Here is a 9,670-nt window from a genome sequence, read left to right as displayed (position 1 = left end):
CTGAAGTTCTGGATGAACCGGCGGTAGAAATTGGCAAACCCCAGGAAGCGTTGAAGCTCCTTACGGGTGGTGGGTTGTGGCCAGTGGAGTACCGCTTCCACCTTCCTCTGGTCCATGGTGATTCCGTGGGGAGTGATGATGTAACCGAGGAATTGGATGGTGCTTTGGTGGAATTCGCATTTCTCCAGTTTGAGATAGAGGTGATATTCTCGGAGCCGGGTGAGTACTGTTTGAACGTGATGGATATGAGAGGTCAGGTCGGGGGAGTAGATGAGGATATCGTCGATGTAAATGATGACAAACTGGTTGAGGAGATCGCGGAATATCTCATTCATGAAACCTTGGAAGATGGCGGGTGAGTTGGACAATCCGAAGGGCATCACGAGATATTCGTAGTGCCCCGCGGGGGTGATGAAGGCGGTCTTCCACTCATCTCCTTCCCGGACGCGGATGAGGTTGTAGGCACTACGAAGATCTAGCTTGGTGTAAATGGATGCCCCTCGGAGTTGTTCCAGGGCGGCTGGGACCAGAGGAAGAGGATAGCGGAATTTGACAGTAGCTTGATTGAGGGTACGGTAGTCGATGCAGGGGCGCAAGCCTCCATCCTTTTTCCCCACGAAGAAGAAGCTCGAAGCGGCAGGGGACACAGATGGTCGGATGAATCCGTGGTCGAGAGCCTCCTGGATATACTCCCCCATGGCCTTCTGTTCCGGGATGGACAGAGGGTAGATCTTACCTCGCGGTAGGACCGCCCCGGGCAGCAGATCGATCGCGCAGTCCCATGGCCGATGTGGAGGTAGGGTGGTCGCTTGGTGTTTATCGAAGACATCCTGGAACGCCCGGTAGGGAGAGGGGATCTCGGGAGGATGTCCCACAGGTGGGCTCTCCACGGAGGTGGTGGAGAGGGAAACGATCGGAGTGGTGGTATGAACGGAGGTCCTCGTCACAGATGGCAGGCAGTGATGGAAGCAGTCCTTACCCCACCGTAGAATCTCGCCGGTGGACCATTGGACATGCGGGGAGTGGGTCTCCAACCAGGGGCGCCCCAGGATGATCTCGGCCGTGGAGCCCTCCAGCACCAGGAAAGATATCTCCTCCTTATGAAGCCAGCCGATCTCCAGCCCCAGGTCGGGACTACGATGTCCGACCCGGCCGCGCCCCAGAGGTTGACCGAGGATGGTCTGTACTTGCAGTTTGTGAGGGATGGATCGTTGCCTGGTTTGCAGTCGGTTTAAGGTGGACAGTGCGATGAAATTGGCCGCTGATCCGGAGTCGATCAGCGCCTGAACTGAAAGGTAACGGTTCAGATAAGTGATAGTGGCCGCAGTACATTTCAAGGGGGAAATGGGTAGTGGTAGGTGGACTGTACTCACAGCGGGTCGGAGTGGACGAATGGGGCAGAGCAGGTGGCCGGAGGCTCCACAGTACAAGCACAGACCGCTGGTGATGCGCCGATTTCTCTCGGACACTGGCAGTCGCGAGGTACCAATGTCCATCGGCTCGGGTGCTGGAGCGCTAGTCCGGGGAATGGTAGGAGAGGGTGGGGTCGGTGTAGCGCTGGTGCTCGGGGTAGGTTGCAGCATGTTGTTGGTCTGGTCTTCTGTCACAGACTAGAAGGACACAGATGGATGAGTGTAAACCAGGTTTATTGACACAGGTGATATGGTAGACAGCAGGTGAGTAGATAATGGATAAAGTTCAGTAATAGATCGGGAAACAGTCTGATGATGTATTTCTTATCTTGAGCAGGACTGGAAGATGGAGAACTGAGGCAGCGGACAGATGAGCAGCGGAAGACCGGGGACCAGGAGCGGATGAGGAGCAGACAGGACGAAAGTAAGCGGGTAAGTATTTCTCAAAGCCAGGTAGTAGAGTAGCGGGAGTCTGTAGCCGTAGTGTCGACGAGACCAGACGGTGAGTGACTGTGAGGAGTGAGTTTATAAAGGGAGGATGATTGGGACGGTGATTGATGCGGGCAGGTGACGGTGATTAGAAGGCTGGGGAGCTGGAACGAGTGGGCGGAGTGAAGGTGTCTGGTGCTGACGCAGATGGATCCGTGACAGTATTACAGTGGAGATTGATTTGGAAAAGAAGAGGAATGTTGTTGTTACATGCATTTACAGAATACCTGGGTCAAAAATTGAAACATTCAATGAACAGCTAGAAAAGGTGTTATGTCAGCTGAATGAAAAGAAAAGTTATATTTTGTGTGGGGATAAAAAAAACATCGATCTGTTGAGTGTGAATAGACAAGCTGCAGCTAGCGATTATTTGGAGATTTTCTGTGTCTTGGATTGTCAAATACTTAATGAGAAGGAAGCTGGCAGTAGGACTAAATATGTTAGAAAAAGGACAGATGAAGCAATTTGTAGATTTAGAAATGATTTGAGTGAGCAAGACTGGAAAGAGGTGTATGTTGGGGAAGTAAATGCAGCTTTTCTAGAGAAATATCTTACATTATATGCAAAGTATTGGGTAACACTTTATTTTACGAAACGCAAACAACTGTGTTAACTGAAATTACGGTGTATGTTTCTGTAATTATAGTGTACTTCCGTGTAAGTACAAGGGAACAATATGTTAAGTTTGGGTTAATAAAGGGGTAACAAACAGATATACAACCTGCAAATAACTTTGTAAGTACACTGAAATTATGGTGTATGTTTCTGTAATTATAGTGTACTTCCGTGTAAGTATAGGGAACAATATGTTAAGTTTGGGGTAATAAAGGGGTAACAAGCAGATATACAAGCAAATTATTTAATTAGAAAAAAATAACAGGTACCTATTCTGTTAATATATTCCAGACAAAAATTGTAGGTCTGTTGTTTATAAAACATATCACGTTTCTGCCAAAATATGTTCTTGTGCAATGTTACAGGCTAATTTTGACATCTGTGGGTTAAACATTAAACACACACACACACACACACACACACACACACATATATATATATATACTGTATATATATACTATGATAAAAATTAAATTTATTGGCTTTTCTTACTAGATTACTTCATGTTAAGTCAAAATAATTTGTTTTTGCTATGATTTTAATTTAGACCGTACCATGTGGTAATTAGTACTTACCTTATACCATTGAATTGCAATAACACTTAAATGTCAGGGCAAATATACTGTGTAATTAAAATGATTTTTTTGTTTGTTTTTTTATAACAGTACCTTTCTCTGCAATTACAGCACAAATAATGTTGTTTCGTATTGCTACATAGTAAGTAGCGTTTGTTACCCCCGTGTTCTGCGTAGTTACAGGGTAAGTGTAACTCCTGCGGGCTGTAAATTAAAGTGGTGCTTGTTACCCCTTTATTACCCCAAACTTAACATATTGTTCCCTTATACCTACAAGGAAGTACACTATAATTACAGAAATGTACACCGTAATTTCAGTGTACTTACACAGTTGTTTGCGGGTCGTAAAATAAAGTGTTACCAAGTATTGTCCATATGTACAATATAGATATAAGGATAGCTTTAATACAAACCCTTGGATTACAAGGGGATTACAGAATGCATGCAAGAAGAAGAATAAACTTTATAGAGATTTTATTAAATTTAGGTAAAAAGAAGCAGAAATGAAGTATAAGTGGTATAAAAAATAAATGAACAATAATAATGAGACAAGCGAAAAAAGATTATTTTGGTAGTTTATTAAAAAAAACTGATATTAAAGGAACATGGAATGTGTTGAGTAAATTGATTGAGAAAGGTACATTAGGTCAGGTCAGTATGTAGATTTAAAATCTTCGTTTCCCCTTGTTATTTAATTTAATGAAAAGACACCAGTCATTCTGCCAATATATGTTATTTATTTTACCAATTTATATAAGACATAAGGGAGAGAGAGTGATAATGGACCCGCAAAGATCTTCCTTCTTGCTTCTCTGTATTTTTCCCTCTCTGCTTAAACAAAGAGCTACACAGTACATATAGGCTGTTCCAGAGAAACATCTGCTCTCCATCAATCATTGAAATGTATATTCTGCTTCGATGGAAAGAAACATAATACACTCAACTTCCCCCCAAAGTCCCCCAAACTCTAAAAGTCTTCTACATACAGTATTCAGAAAAGTTTGATTCATAAAAATGTAGATTATAAATGATTATGAATAATATATGAAAAGTATAAAAAATGTATATGAAAAGTATAAATCACATGCATAATACTAACGATTATTATTATTAATAAAAACAATAAAAAAACTAAAAACAACATTAAATGATGAGATTGTGAATCTTCAAGTACATCACACAATTTTATAAATGAGGATAATAAGAAAATTGAAAACTTAAACGAAGTAGTAAACAAATTTAATTCTTATTTTGTAAATGTGGGACCCAAGCTAGCAGAGAATATTGAAAAACACACAAAACAAATCTATAGGAGTACACTGAACACTGGTTTCAGGTCCAAGAGTTCGGTATTCAGTGAACACTGTAAAAAGTGTAAAATATGTACTCTCAAAATAGTTACATTTGAACACCTGAAGAGTTCAAAGGTACTCTTAAACAAGCACTTTTAACACCTGCAGTGTAAACCTAGAACCTTTGCAGAGCTCATTATTTTTTACTTTTTTACAAAACAATTACGGTTTTTTATTTACATTTCCAACACCAGCCGTGTAAACCTAGAACCATCAGTGAATGAATGAAAAATACTTCAAGTCAGTGCTTTTTATGTCTGTTTTATTTAACAGTTCATGGATGTTAAAAAACCCCCACAAACTCATACAAACACATGTACAGGAACCACGTATTGATCATCTCTATCAAAACCATAAGTAGTTTGCAGTAGGGGTTTCACAACTACTGATTTTTGCTAGTCGACTAGTTTTGCATAACAGTCGACAACTAGTCGACTAGTCGTTAAATGGTTTATTCTATGGGTGTGCGATATCACGAATAGTAAATATCTCCACGATCTGCTTTTGAAGAAATATTGTAGTATCGTGTTTGCATTCTGGCGCCTCTGTCTCAACTGTACAACGCGACGTAGCCTACACATCACACGTTAAGGAATAGGTACGGTACACTGCAATTCACAAAAGTTCATTATTTGCATAAGTCTTGCCGGTTAAACATTAATTCATGCGCTGTTCTAACGTGCGCTTTCCTGAGCACGCGGCGTACCCCCGACGCTCACAGGTGCCTGTCAAACAGCGCCTGAATACTGGACTAAGTTATCTTTCGAGTCTTATTATGCTAATACTGTTAAATACACACAATATTTACATAAACAGAAATGGCTATGTCTAAAGTGAAAGCAAACATTTGAGAGAAAATCTGGTGTAATATGCGTCTATAGGCTATTAAACACGTCGTCTAAAAGCGAAAGTAGTAATACTCGTATTTTCCGCACAATAAGGCGCAATTAAAAGCCTTTAATTTTCTCAATCCGGCCTTTTCTCAAGCCTTATACACCGCGTTCCAAATTATTATGCAAATTGGAAATAAGTGTCATAAAAATGTAATATTTAGTTTTATAATCAAACTCATGGATAGTATTGTGTCTCCAAGTTCTTTGGATCACGGAAAAAAATCTCAGACACCTGTGATAAGTAGTTGGCAAGGTGAGCCCAATTAAAGGAAAACTACTTAAGAAGGATGTTCCACATTATTAAGCAGGCCACAGGTTTCAAGCAATATGAAAAAGAAAAAGGATCTCTTTGTTGCGGAAAAGAGTTAAATAGTGCAGTGCCTTGGACAAGGTATGAAAACTTTAGATAGTTCACGAAAATGTAAGCATGATCAATGTACTGTGAAGAGATTTGTGGCTGATTCAGAGTACAGATGGGTTTGTACAGAAAAAGGCATAATGAGGAAGGTTACTGCCAGACAAATGCATCGGATTTAGGAGAGCACTGCTATAATGCCATTACAAAGCAGCAAACAGGTATTTGAAGATGCTGGGGCCTCTGGAGTCCCGCAAACCTCAAGGTGTAGGATCCTCCAGGGCTTGCAGTTGTACATAAACCTACTATTCTGCCACCCCTAACCAATGCTTACAAGCCGAAACGTTGCAGTGGGCCCAGAAATACATGAAGACTAATTTTTAAATAGTCTTGCTTACTGATGAGTGCCGTGCAACCCTGGATGGCGCAGATGGATGGAGTAGTGGATGGTTGGTGGATGGCCACCATGTCCCAATAAGGCTGCGACGTCAGCAAGGAGGAGGCGGAGTCATGTTTTGGGTCGGAATCATGGGGAGAGAGCTGGTAGGTCCCTTTAGCGTCCCTGAAGGTGTGAAAATGCCCTCTGCAATGCATCCAGAGTTTCTGACTTTCTTCTTCTCACTTTCTTCCATGGTACAAAAAGAAGAACCATGCCTTCCGTAGCAAAATTATTGTCATTCATGACAATGCACCATCTCATGCAGCAAAAAATAATTCTGTGTTATTGGCTGCTATGGGCAAAAAAGGAGATAAACTCTTGGAGTGGCCCCCACACTGACCTCAACCCTATTGAGAACCTTTGGAGCATCCTCAAGCAAAAGACCTCTGGAAGGCTATTCTGACATCGTGAAAAGATTTTCAAGCAGAAATCTCCATAAACTCCCAACTTCAATGGATACAGGAATTGTGAAGGTCATATCAAAGGAGGGGTCCAAGGTTAACATGTAACTTGCCCTGTTAAGATGAGTTTGATTGAAATAGCTTTTGATTTCATTAAATTTGACCTCCTAATGCTGCAAATTCATCATATTACCATTTTCAGTTCTTTACAACCAATAAAATGTTTTCAAACTCTTTTGTGCATAATAATTTGGAACAGTGCATTTTGAGTTTTTTATTTTTTCAAAAAATACTGTTTTCGTTGGGTGTTTTGTTCTATGAAATTCAACTTATACCCTAGTGGTTGGTGACTGGAAAATTATACTGACTGTCATTTGCATTGACTATTTAGGAAAATCAGTGTAAAATATCATTTGCATAATAATTTGAAACGCGGTGTAATCCGAGCGCATTATATATGGATCAATTGCTCGCGCTCATGTCCATCTTATGCCCGCTTTGTCATATGGCCAGTTCAACCTCGTGTAAATCAGGTAAGTTATGTGTGTCTCCCGCTCACGAGCGCTCACTCTTACACACACGAACAGACACACTGTCCCCGGCGTCACAGAATGTGCATAAAGCGCTCCCCGTTCACAGTAACCGGGTCGTCTCATTCAGCCAGCTGTTGCTGTCTGCGAGTCAGGTTGCGAATGTAAGTTACGTGCCCGCCCCAGCGCGCTCACGCGCCTCATCTCCGACGCCGCGCACTCGCTGCATTCCCTTTAGCACATCTAGTGGATGCATAACGCAAACCCAGTCAAACGTTTGAAAAATGTTCTAAAATAGGTCATTGAAGGTGCGCCTTATAGTGCTTATAGTATATAGTACTGCCGCTTGTACTTAAAGGGATAGTTCACAAAAAAATATATCTATAGCCTATATATGTCATCATTTTGTTTCCGACTAGTCGACTAAGGCCAACAGCGCCAACTAGTGGTTGTGACAGTCGACTAGTCGACTAGTTGATGAAACCCCTAGTTTGCAGATCAAAAGGCTTAAAGAAGTGCAATTTATCAACTTTAACATTCTGATCATTTCCCTGCGTCACATGAAAGGAATGAAAATGCTCTGCAAAACAAAGTGTCTGAAAGTCCTCTGTAACAAGAAAATATTCTCCATTAAATGCAATGATGTCTTTTATCTGACTAAATACAGGCAAATCGTCCTCTTTGTCCGTGCAAACTAAAAGGCCTGGACTCAGTTCCTCAGTTCCAAAACAAGTGATCCAAGAAGTCAGATCAACTTCACAGTCTAGGTCAACCTGCAGTTCTTCTGCAATCATCTCACCATGTGGCAAGTCAATGAGCTGAACAGTTTTTACTGGTCCACAGTCAATACTTTTAAATGGCATTGATTCCCAATGGTATGCTATAGCCATCTGAAATTTTTGATTGTGTTTTTGAAAAACCTATGTTTGGCTTCAAATCTCATTGACCAAACATGTAGTATTGGACCTATTTTTCGAATGACTCTGGGGTAATGAATCATGAAGTGATGTTTAGGGATCATTCTGCGATGTGGGTAAAGCTCTTTGAAAAGTTGGTGATGGTCAACAACGAGATGCTTCAGACATACTGTCATTCCCTCAGTAACAACTGGAGAAAATATAATGTTCATAATTTGCAACAGGAGCAACAAGAGTCTATGGTGGGCATTTCCTTCTCGTAAAACATCTCCAAATATCAAGGGCATATTCCGGATTAAGCTAAAAGTTTGAATGGCATTGAGACCAACTCCGTTTCCAGTCTGCTCCAAGTTTATTCTGGTTGGACGATTTTTTCGTTCAACAAAGCCATAATTGTATGACTATATTCGGTTACAAACATCTGTCTTGGATATGATTTTGTTGTCTGAGAGGTAAGCAAACAGCAACTTCAGCTCAAATTGCCCCACTCCTTCTAATATGTCATGCATAATGTCTACAGCATAATTTTCAGAAACATGAAAGTACTGTAGATCATTGAATAAACATTGTCGCTTAACTCCAAATGTGGATGACAGTGTAGGCTCTACCATGAGGTCATTGCAATGCTGATCATGCAGTGCTTTATTACGCAATGTTATTCTTGGATCATCATCCCTGAAAACCATTTGTGAGGTCTGTCTACTAGACAAAAACGACAAAAATGGTTTGCACTGAAAGATTCAACATACCCGAGTAATGTGTGCAATCCCAAATTGTCTCCAGTTACTTGTGCAATTGTTCCGTAAACTGGTTCATCAGAGAAAGGAACTTCAATTCCTGTGCACTCAAGGACTTTCAGATGACGTACGAGGGGCTGTAAGATTAAATCAAATCCATACTTCTTCACATCCTCAGTATAAAAGAGTGCTAAAAGATGAATATTCATAAGAGTTGAGTTTATCTTTGGAGATAGGTTTCGTAAAAAAAAGTATATAGTTCCAACCTTATGGATACCATGCTTAGATCCGAGTGGATTTGCCGTTTCAAAATCATCGTAGAATATCTATATTTGGAGAGAGTTTGGTTTTTCAGAGAAGAGAGGGTGATCTCTAAAATAGTTCCCATCACAGAAGTCTTTGTAAAACCCAGTTTTCTCACAAGGCTGTACAAAATGATCACAGATCCCTTGGTTGGTGAAAATAAACTTCAAAGTTTGCAATAGAGGAATATAAACAAATTTGTCTGTAATGGGAACTTGATCATATGTGCCAGTAGTTTGATTCCTTCTAGTGTCATACCTCACTCCTAGGGCTACCTCAACAGGTTCTACAATACCCCAAATGTTTTTTTCCTTTTTGCCTCAGTGTTCAGTTTGCTAAATGGATTTTCAAGGTTGTCGAAATAATCGTCAAACTTTGTTCTGATCCCCTCATCGTTAGGGAGTAATTTAACAACATCATCTTTAACATTTGAATGCAATTCCTCTACAAGTTCCTCCATATTTTCAACAACAGTCGTTATGACATTAGTAGCCACACCACAGCTTTGGAGATTTGCAATAAGGGATGCACACATTTCTTGGGTATGTCGCCTGGTCTCATTACAGCTTTGAGAATTCTCTGGAATTAAATTATTAACCACGGGTTCATCAAATACGTCAACTATGACGGGCTCGTTCTCAACTATGACGGG

The sequence above is a fragment of the Pimephales promelas genome, chromosome 2 (genome assembly GCF_988280905.1).
Source record: "Pimephales promelas chromosome 2, fPimPro1.hap1.1, whole genome shotgun sequence".
In the NCBI taxonomy this organism is placed as follows: Eukaryota; Metazoa; Chordata; class Actinopteri; order Cypriniformes; family Leuciscidae; genus Pimephales; species Pimephales promelas.
This window is presented reverse-complemented; position numbering follows the sequence as displayed.